The following is a 10,808-nucleotide window of genomic DNA, read 5'->3' as shown; positions in this document are numbered from 1 at the left end:
TCGGTAAATGATAAGCAGTGAGGAGTTGTGAGGTGTCCCACTATGGTTTGGAATTGATCAATATCAAGATCTTTGGACACTGTGGTGTCTACTAATGCTCGTTCAAGAATTTCTTTGTGTGCAGGTGAAAGCTTTAATAGTTCTAAGATGGATATTTGTGCCGGTTTTTTCTGTAATTGATCCACTAGATTGCATTGTTTGGTAGTGGACGATGTGTTTGTTGTAGGACCCAGCAAAACCACTTTGGCTTTGCTTCATGTGATAACATGAGAAGGTTCTTGATGTTGTTGCTTTTTAACCACGACTACATTTACCACACTGTCATATGCATGAGCATAGTTTACCTTTGCTTTACCTTTACCGTTCTGCCCTATTGATGATTCATCCTTCTCATAATTAGGAAGTGGGGTTTTGAAAGCTATGTGAGATTCATTTATTGTATGTCCATCCATAGTTATTATTCCATTATCAATCAAATCTTGGATGACATGTTTTAATCGTTGACAAGCATCTGTTTGGTGTTCTTTGTTTCGATGGAAATCACAATAATGGTTGTCATTCCACCAGACAGGTTCTACCTTGGGTTCAAAGTTTCTTTCTTCTAGTAATGTAATCAATTTGTTTGCGATGAGTGTTTTTAATGCAGACCCAAGGGGTTCACCAATGTTTGTAAATTGTCTTTGAAAGAAGTGTTTGATAGTTGCTTTTTGGTGATTTTTGTTTTGTTGAGCTATTGCTGAGTGATTGGATAAATTAAAATCTGGTTGCTTTGGTTTTATATTGTTGTTATCCACTATCCCATCATTGACGACATTATGATTTCTATTACAAAATTTTGGTTTATCATTGTTATTATTGTTGTTAGTGTTGTTAGGAGGGTGAACTCCTTCTTTGAATATTTTCAACTCACCTTTCTTTATCATGGCTTCCTCCATTCTGATTCCATTATCAATCATTTTTGCAAAACTTTTATTTCCTTGCATTTTTAAGTAATAACTCATTTGATCATTTAAGTTGTTGATAAATATGTCCATTTTTTCATACTCCGACATTGTACGAGGATATCTCGAAGCTAACCACCTCGATCATTGTAAGAATGTCATGAAGGGTTCTCCACTTTTTTGTTTTGTGTTACACAGGTCTAGCATGGTGACTTCATGTTGTATGTTGTAGGAATATTGGGATACAAACTTATCCACCAACTCTAAAAATGATCTGATTCCTGGTGGAAGTTTGGAGAACCATTCCATAGCTAATCCAGTTGAGCTTTTTGGAAATAGTCTCATTAAGTATGTATCTTCATGTGCAAACTCCATGCTCATTGTGCAAAATTCTCTTATATGATCTTGAGGGCCAGTGCTTTCGTCATATTTTTTGTACCTCAAAGTCTTGAAACCTATAGGAAATGGTATCATGTTGAGGTTTTTGTCGAATGGATAAGGACATATTTCTTGAAGCGAGTACATCTAACATTTCCTCTTTGCATATCTTGAATTTGTGTTTGCAGTGTTTGTAGTTGTTGTGTGAGAGTCATGATAGGATTATCAACATCATTTGTTCTAGCATAACCCTAATTTTGCATTCTAGGAGGATCTTGATCTCTTCTTGGTTCATCTCTGGTCCTTCTTGTATCCTCATTAGATTGAATGTTATTTAGAATTTCTACTTCATCTCTGTTGGGGATGTAAGTTTCCTCATTGTTTCTGGTGTTGCTAGGAATTGACGTGTTATTTATTTTGAGACCAAAGATGTCCTCATATTGTTCACTTTTCTTTTGTGTCAATTTGTTTACATCAAAATCTTGGGGGAGTGTAGCACCAGATTTGGCCAACATTAGGAAATATTTTTCTTTTTCTCCCCCCAATATTTTTTGCATAAATTTTTTGAATTGAGGATCTTTTTTGATGTCTCTGACATGTTGTTCTGTTATATCCTCTTCAACTTGTATTTCATCTTCATGCTCCATGTTTCTATAGTCTTTAGTTATTTCAAATGTTTCAATTTTTGTTTCTGCAATCTTTCGTCTCTGAGCCCTGGTTAGAATGGGCATACACGTGCTTTGAATGTTTTTTGAAATTTAAATCTTGAGAAATGTGCCATTATAAGTGATCAATTGTTGAGGTGAAAGTTATGGATGTATAGACACGAAATGATCTTTTTAAGTATTTGCTTGCTTGCAAGTTTTTTGATCTTAGTTTTGGAGTGTAGATTTTGTGATTTTTGATATGACCAAGTTTAATAGGAATGATATATCCTATGATAGAGAATGAGGTTATTTTGATCAAGCGTTGTAGTTTCCTGATTAAAGGATGATAGATCCTGATGAGAAACTATGTTTAAACAATCAGTTTATCAAAGACAATGTGTTGTTGCACTTTAAGGTGTTTGATATTTAACTTGTTTGAGGTGAATACTTGAGACTTTTGTGTGTCTTGTTCTTGAATCTATTTTTGATAGAATATAACCTAATTGAATGACCCAACAAGATGACCTACTCTCTATGTCTGACTATTTGAGAAATGGGTTGTTTTTGTTTTCTGATTTTGATGTATTTTACCAAAAACACTAACAAAATGACCAGGAACTCTGTTGTATTGACCAGAAACATTGTTGTTTAGACCAGGAACTCTACTGTTTGGACCAGAAACACTGTTGTTTGGACCAGAAACTCTGACAGACTTACCAAAAACACTACTATACTGACCAGAAACACTAACATACAGACCAACAACACTGACTGACAGACCAAGAACTCTATTCTACAATATAGTGACTCTAAAGTTCAAATAATGATATGTAGGTTTAGCAAATTGAGTGTTTGAACTTAGGAGATTACAATTTTGACCCAACTCTGTGAATTTCAGACTTAGAAAATGGATGTTTAGACCTAATAAGTACCAACTAGGAGATCTAATGTTGCAACATGAGTTATTTGACATGCAACTTACAAGATTTGTTGATTAAACTAAGGGAGCTGACCTTTGGACCAAAAGAGCTACTATTTAGACCAAGAACACTAAGAAACAGACCCGAAATTCTGTTGTTTAAACCAGGAACTCTGACAGACAGACCAAGAACTCTTATCTATAGACCAAGAACTCTACTATTTAGACTAGAAGCACTGCTATTTAGACCAGAAGCACTGCTATTTAGACCAGAAACTCTGAGAGACAAACCAGAAACTCTAATATGCTCAACCTTTGAGAGTTAATGTTGAAATAATGAGAAATTTGACATTAACACCAATAGAGCTGACATTTGGATTGAAAATGCGACTGTTTGGACTAAAAGAGCTAATGTTTGAGCTGTAAAAGCTAATGTTTGGACTGAAAGAGCAAATATGCTGCAAAACTTGTGAATTTGATAGTTTGAAGTTTGAGTTTTTAATGTTTATTATATTTCAATGCATGAGATCTTGACTTGACTTATAAACACATAAATTAGATTGTATTTTTGTCCCAAAGGTTTTGAACAATTAAAAAACACATCAATCAATCTATCCTAAGGAGACTGGCTAAGAATGAAAACCTTTGCTTGCTGACTTAGGTACACACCCAATAGCTAATCAAAATACGGTCGCTGAGTCTCAGACAATGGATTCTCAATGCCGTATTATCCGACTCCAAACGCTAATGGGGGCACGATATGGCAAGTGTCTTGGGAGAGTTACTATCTCTCTTGCACAAAGATTATCACCCTTTTCGAGATGAATCGGGTAGCTTCTATTTTTATAGTTCTTAGTCAGGAATTCCATTTGAAATTACCCCTTGAAGTCATGCAAGCATGATTGAGGCCTATAGCTCGACAAGGTACCGAAACAAGTTGTAGTCACGTAAACATGATTGAGACCGCGAGGCCCTACAAAATGCCTAATATGAGAGATCTCAAAGAGAAAACTCAAATAATCCCATCCTCTAAGACTTTAATCATCAGACATATTTATTATAGTGAGTTGGAATGCTCAAGTCCAGTTGTACTCACTTGGGTCGTTCTCATGGGGTGATTACTTTTTCCCACTATGACAGGCCTGCTAAAGATATGCACTATTGAAAGAAAAGGATGAGTCTAGCTTTCTGATCACCTAAGAAAGGTGAGAGCATACTCGCCTATCATCAGACACATAAGACATGTTTGTTCATTTTCATTGTAATTAGTCTATGTGCCTAATTTAACAAATATAAGTGCAAAATCCCACGGCTGCAAACAAAGTTAGTAGTTTATATTGCATTCTTTGGCAGTGAAATAATTTATAACTCCAGTCTTTCATAGCGAAATAAGTACCTACAAAACCAACAATCTGTAAATTAGGTTCGGCAAAATGACAGTCTAGAAGGAGAAATGAGGAATGCAACATACAATATTTGCAAAATTACTTAAAAACTGAAAATGCCATCAAATTGACCAAGAAAACCATCATATGTGCCAAGAACGCTACTCTACACACCAGAAATGCTGCTCTACACACCACAAACGTTATTCTACAAACCAAAAATGATGTTCTGCAAACCAAAAACGTTGTTAAACAGACTGAAAATGCTGACAAATTTGCCAAAAATGCCACCTTACATACCAAAAATGCTAAAGTATAGACTGAAAGTACTAAAGTACAGAAAAGTAGAAAAATTGAGTTGAGAAGTCTCCTAAAAATGTCATTTGAGGTGTCGAAACGCCACAATAGAGACCAAGAACGTGATTCAGGAACCCAAGAGAGCCAATCTGGACTCTGAAAGAGCTAATCAACCTGTCAATGAAATTTCCTACAAGAAAACTTGTTAAAGATCAAAGGGGCTAGGCCCCACGGTGGGCACCAATTAATGTGAAGCTAAAAATGTTGTTAGTATAAGAGGCATACACATATAATGAGACAATATAAACATAATTGAAAAACTTAATTGAAAACTAGATTAAAATTGTAAACCACAAGCCTTCATTGAAATGTCCCATTTTCCTCTATTCTTGAGAACCTTGAAGGTGTTGGATTAATGGGCTCTCAGCAGAGCAATGACCTCCAAAGTGACAACTCAAGAGTTGAGTATCTATTTGATCATGATTGACTATGAAAATGATATGAAATGCATGATTCAAGAAACTAGATTAACATGCTATGATTAATCCAAATGCTAATTACTAGATAATTGAAATGGGTATGTGCAAGCTAATGAGTCACAAATTCATGGAAGTCTATGCATTGGAAAACGCGATCCACAAAATGGGCCCCCGTTTTTAAAAAACAGGGGCCCGTTAATGGTTTGGCTTCCCGAGCCGAAAGGTCATGGGGTGCCGAAGCCCCCGTTTCTGTACAAAACGGGCCCCCGTTTGTAAACAAAACGAGGGCCCATTTTTAAATGCTATTTTTACCCTTTTTTTTGGATAATTTTTCATTTTTACTGTTACACAAGAGGAGATCGAAAACGGGCCCCCGTGCTGTGGTTTCCACTTCAAGCCTCCACCACTATCCCAGGTACACAGTCTGTCATCTATTTTCACATTTCATAATTTTCTTGTATATTTTTCTTTTTTTTTTGTGTATTATTTAGTTTTTTTTTTATTATTTTAGTTTTTTTTAATAGTAGCATATAAATAAATTATTTTTTATATTTGTAAATTCTTGATTTTGATGTAAAATATTTTTGAACAGTTAACCCTAAACCGTAATCAACAAATTTAGAAACGAAAACCAAACCTAGATAATTAACAAAATGAAATCGACATAAAAAAAAAACCAAAAATGAAATGGAAACAAAAACAAAAACGTTCGAAAATGAAATCGACACAAACAAAAAACCGAAAATGAAATGGAAACAAAAACAAAAACATTGGAAAATGAAATCGACACAAACAAAAAACTGAAAATGAAATGGAAACAAAAACAAAAACGTTCGAAAATGAAATCAACACAAACAAAAAACCAAAAATGAAATGGAAACAAAAACAAAAACGTTCGAAAATGAAATTGAAATAAAACCGAACATATGTACCTAAATTGTTCTTAATCCTCATTAGGAAATACAAAAGTTACCACTAAATTAGTATAACCTTAAAAGTAATTAACATTAAGTTCTTCAAATTTTAGATATGAAAGTTTAGGCTTAGTTTTATGCCATGTCATGGCATAAAGGTCCTATTATGGTCCTATTATGTCATGTGATGGTATAAAAGGATCAATTATGGACACAATTTTAGAGCAAAACTAGATAAGTTACTAAAATTGGAGTTTGGTTTACATAGGTTCATAAAGGAAGCTAATATGCCAAATATATAATTCATTAATACAAAATAAAAAATATTCTTGATTTATAATGTTGATTGATAATGAGTTTTCTAAATGGGGTGCTAATTATATATACATCCGAAAGATTTGAAAAATATAATTCCCAAGAAGTATTTTGAATATCTTTAGAAGTATATTGGTATATCTAGAATGTAATTTATATTATAAAATATTTAATATATGATTTGAAGTTGGTAGATATTTTGAGGAAGATTTATTAGATTATGTTATGATTAAGCTAATATTAGAAGAATGGTTTTAACAACAGCTTTTGGTTTTAAAAGGTGCACAAGGTTTGAAGTTGAAATCATATTCGATTGTATATAATATTAAATTGTTAAGGAGCTATTTTTTTTTAAAATAGTTAATTTAAGATATTAGTTGAAGCTATTTGAGAACGTGAGATAGTCCTAATGAACACATGAATTAAATTAATGAACCTAGGACAATCACAATGAACATATGATAGTCCCAATGAGCCTCAAATGATCCTAATGAATGTAGGGCAGTCTTAATGAACCTAAGAAAGTCCTAATGAGCCTAAGAAAGCAATAATGAACTTGGGACAATCCTAATGAACCTAGGATAGTCCTAATGAACCTACGATAGTGTAAACAAGCCTAGTATAGTGTAAGAAAAAAACACTACAAAAAAGACCTCAAATGCGTTAAATGAATTTCCCAATAACGCACTCGTGTTTATCTTTTTTTGGTCATTTGGCTACCTTTTTTTACAACATCTTGGTGTATACGCCCCTAAGAAGACCTTTTCCTCAAAAATTTCTTGGATCATGAACTCCTCATGTGCACCAAACATTTAAGTTGCCACTTGGAAGCTTCTAATGCACACAATCCTTTCAATCAATCTACTCCATTGATCTCTCAAAACAATCTTAGTATTTAATCCTCTATCCTTCATTTCTTATTCCACTTTGTAAGAGAATTTGTGTATGGATTGATATCTTAAATTTTATAGAAAGGTTATATATGAAAACAAATGATTGCGGAGTTTTATAATAAATGATTTATAGGAAATAATATTTTTTGAAGGTTTTGTAAATTATAATCTTGTGTAGATTTGATTATGGGAGAAATTTAATGGTGAAATATGCTTAACTCTTCAAAAGTTTCGATGTTCTGTCTTTACATGACAACCACTTAGAATATAATATGTTTTAAGTATGTCATTTATAGTCATGGGAGATTAGTTTTCTTTTAAGATTGTCTGAAGACTAATCAATGTAATATGAATTGATGACAATTATCTCAAAACTATGTAATTGAATTCTAATAAATTATCATGCGTACACTAAAACACTAGAAATATGGAGCATCCAAACACACACGTGCATTTTTCAAAATAACTTTAAGTTAAAGTTAACAAAATATTATGTTGTCTTAGTAATATTGTTTCCATGCTATATATTCTTACACTAGAAGGAGGATCATCTTATTTCTCACTTCTTTATTGATCTTATGTATGAAATATTTTATATTGATTTTAATAGTTGATGCATTTTACAAGAAATGAATTTATTAAATTGAATATATAATAGATTTATGATGTTTCATTGAAAGTTTTTATTAATTTTTGTGCGCAAATTTTATATTTCAAGATTCAATAGTATGTACATGTATATTTTTTTAAGTTCAATATTATATTATATATTTCATGTGTATCTCATTCAACAACATAGAAATGTTACTATTTATAAATGTTTTTTTTTAATTTAGTAAAATAGATTCTTCTTTGACATAGAGTTGTATATAATTCATGTATATCTTTATATATGCAGGAGTTCTTTGCTATCATGGATGTCTTTGACATAGATGAACTATTAGGTGAAAATCCCCCACCACAACCCCCTCCTCCTCCTCCTCCACCACCACCACCATCACCACCACCACCACAACCCCCTAGATTGGATGAAATTTGTTTAAGAGAATGAATTAATGAAAACCTACAAGTGATTGAACAAAACATTGCTGCTATCCAAAATGAGCAAGTCACGCCACCCCATCTTGTAGAGTTTGCAAAATCAATGCAAACTGTTGTCGAGTCAGTTAGATCTCTTGATTCTCAATTAGATCAATTTCATAGACGACGACAAGAGTTGCGTGATTTTTATGGCGATGGTTTAACTTATAGACAAATCATAGATTTGAAAATAACCAAAGCTCATTTATGTCCATATTTTACCAACCCAAAAACAAGAGAACCAATGCAACCTAACCAGAAAAGAATTTCAATTAGGTGGTGTGTGCATCCAGAAATGGCTAGATACTTTTGGGATAGATGGTGGATGGTTTTTGATTATCCACCACATCGTAATTATGAGGTCCCTTTTTATTTTTTGAAGAAATTATACTGTGAGTTTGTAATGAACCAAAAACCAAATTATTTTGATATTAAGTCATTCCAGGGTGTTGGTCGTGGAATGCCACAGCATAGATTAGGGGCACGGAGTAATAATCCCCTACCGGATCCACCCATAGTTCCACTTGTTGCTCCATCGATTCCTGCAGATGTCCAAAATACATCATTCATTTCGACATTAGATGCTTTGACTTCCCTCATAGGTAACCTGAGTGAGCAAGATGCTCACATGGCATCTGCTCCTCGATGGATGCCACATATGTGTTCGAGTTGTCATGAGACATGTGTAGGTCCTACTACTGTTACAGGATCTACTTCAGTTCCAGATGAGAATGATGCAGCAGATGATAGTATGATGACATCTTATATGGATTTTCTTTGCTCGGATGTTCATCTTGACCAGGTATAGATATATATACATGTACATGTCAATCTTTTTATGTACTTCATTAAATATAGGTATAAACTAAGTGCATCTCTTTTTTTATACAATCTAATACTTCATTAAATAAATTTTGTTTATGTAGATAAGGACTACGCCTAATATTAGAGTCAATATTGCATCTACTGGAAGACAACTTGGCACACCTTATGGGGTATAGTATAAATTTCTATCGAGACATTGTACTAGATCTTTTTAAGTTAATATGCTATCGTCGTATATTATATAAATTTTCATGTTGATACATTGAATGCTTCTTTCTCCAGGATTCAAGTCATGAGGGACCCTCTACATCACATCGAGAAGAGGGTCTGACTATTGTGACACCATCTATGGTATGTATCTTATAATTCTTAACTTAAATATGATCTCTTACAATATTGTAACTTAACTTGAAATTATTTAGTACACATATATATGTTCACTAAATATGATTTCATTAAATACATGTATGTAGGTGGACACTACCATTAGGATAGGTTATCCTCATAATTTTGATCAGAGCCAATTTGAACGCACATTGACATCCTTTGAGGTATTAATATGTAATACTTAATTTGATCTTATTTTGACTCTTAATTTAAGATTTAATAGGACACTTTGAATTTGACCTTGTACAGGAGTTAGCTAGCACTGCATTTGGTGTTGATACTGCACAAGATACTGCTAGAGGAGATACTGCTAGAGGGTTTGATGAGCATATGGTAAGTTTGTAACTTAATTTATGAATTCTACTATATTTGATAAATGATTCTTTTAATAGTTAATTTCAAGTAATATTTTAATATTATTTTTTTATTGTACAGCATGAGACAGGTGGATCTGGACCACGTCCCGGGGACAAGAGAGATACTGCTACAGGATCTGATGAGCATATGGTAAGTTTGTAACTTAATTTATGAATTCTACTATATTTGATAAATGATTCTTTTAATAGTTAATTTCAAGTAATATTTTAATATTATTTTTTTATTGTACAGCATGAGACAGGTGGATCTGGACCACGTCCTGGGGACAAGAGAGATACTGCTACAGGATCTGATGAGCATATGGTAAGTTTGTAACTTAATTTATGAATTCTACTATATTTGATAAATGATTCTTTTAATAGTTAATTTCAAGTAATATTTTAATATTATTTTTTTATTGTACAGCATGAGACAGGTGGATCTGGACCACATCCTGGGGACAAGAGACCACGAGATGTTATTGATGATAGCACTTAGATTTTACTATTTATTTGGCTTTGATATGTACTTTTTTATGGACTTTACACATTTGTTTACACATGCACATACTTTATATATATGGATAGTTGCATAATAGGATTAGATCATATATATTTTATGCATACTTTATATATTTTGTGCACATTAGATATTATGTGGAGTGAACATCATGTTACCATCTAGACATATATATGGATTAGATATTATATGGATTATGTGGACTTGAAATTTTACTATTTATTTGGCTCTGATATGTACTATTTTACGGGCTTTACATATTTGTTTACACGTGCACACACATACTTTATATATATGGATAGTTTCATAATAGGATTAGATCATATATATTATGTGCATACTTTATGTGTATTGTGTGCATTAGATATTATGTGGACTTGAAATTATGTGCACATTAGATCATATATATTGACTTGAAATTATGTGGACTTGAAATTTTGCGCATACTTTATATATTATGTGGACTTGAAAT

This window comes from Cryptomeria japonica, chromosome 2 (assembly GCF_030272615.1).
Source record: "Cryptomeria japonica chromosome 2, Sugi_1.0, whole genome shotgun sequence".
Lineage (NCBI taxonomy): Eukaryota > Viridiplantae > Streptophyta > Pinopsida > Cupressales > Cupressaceae > Cryptomeria > Cryptomeria japonica.
Note: the sequence above shows the minus strand (reverse complement) of the source record.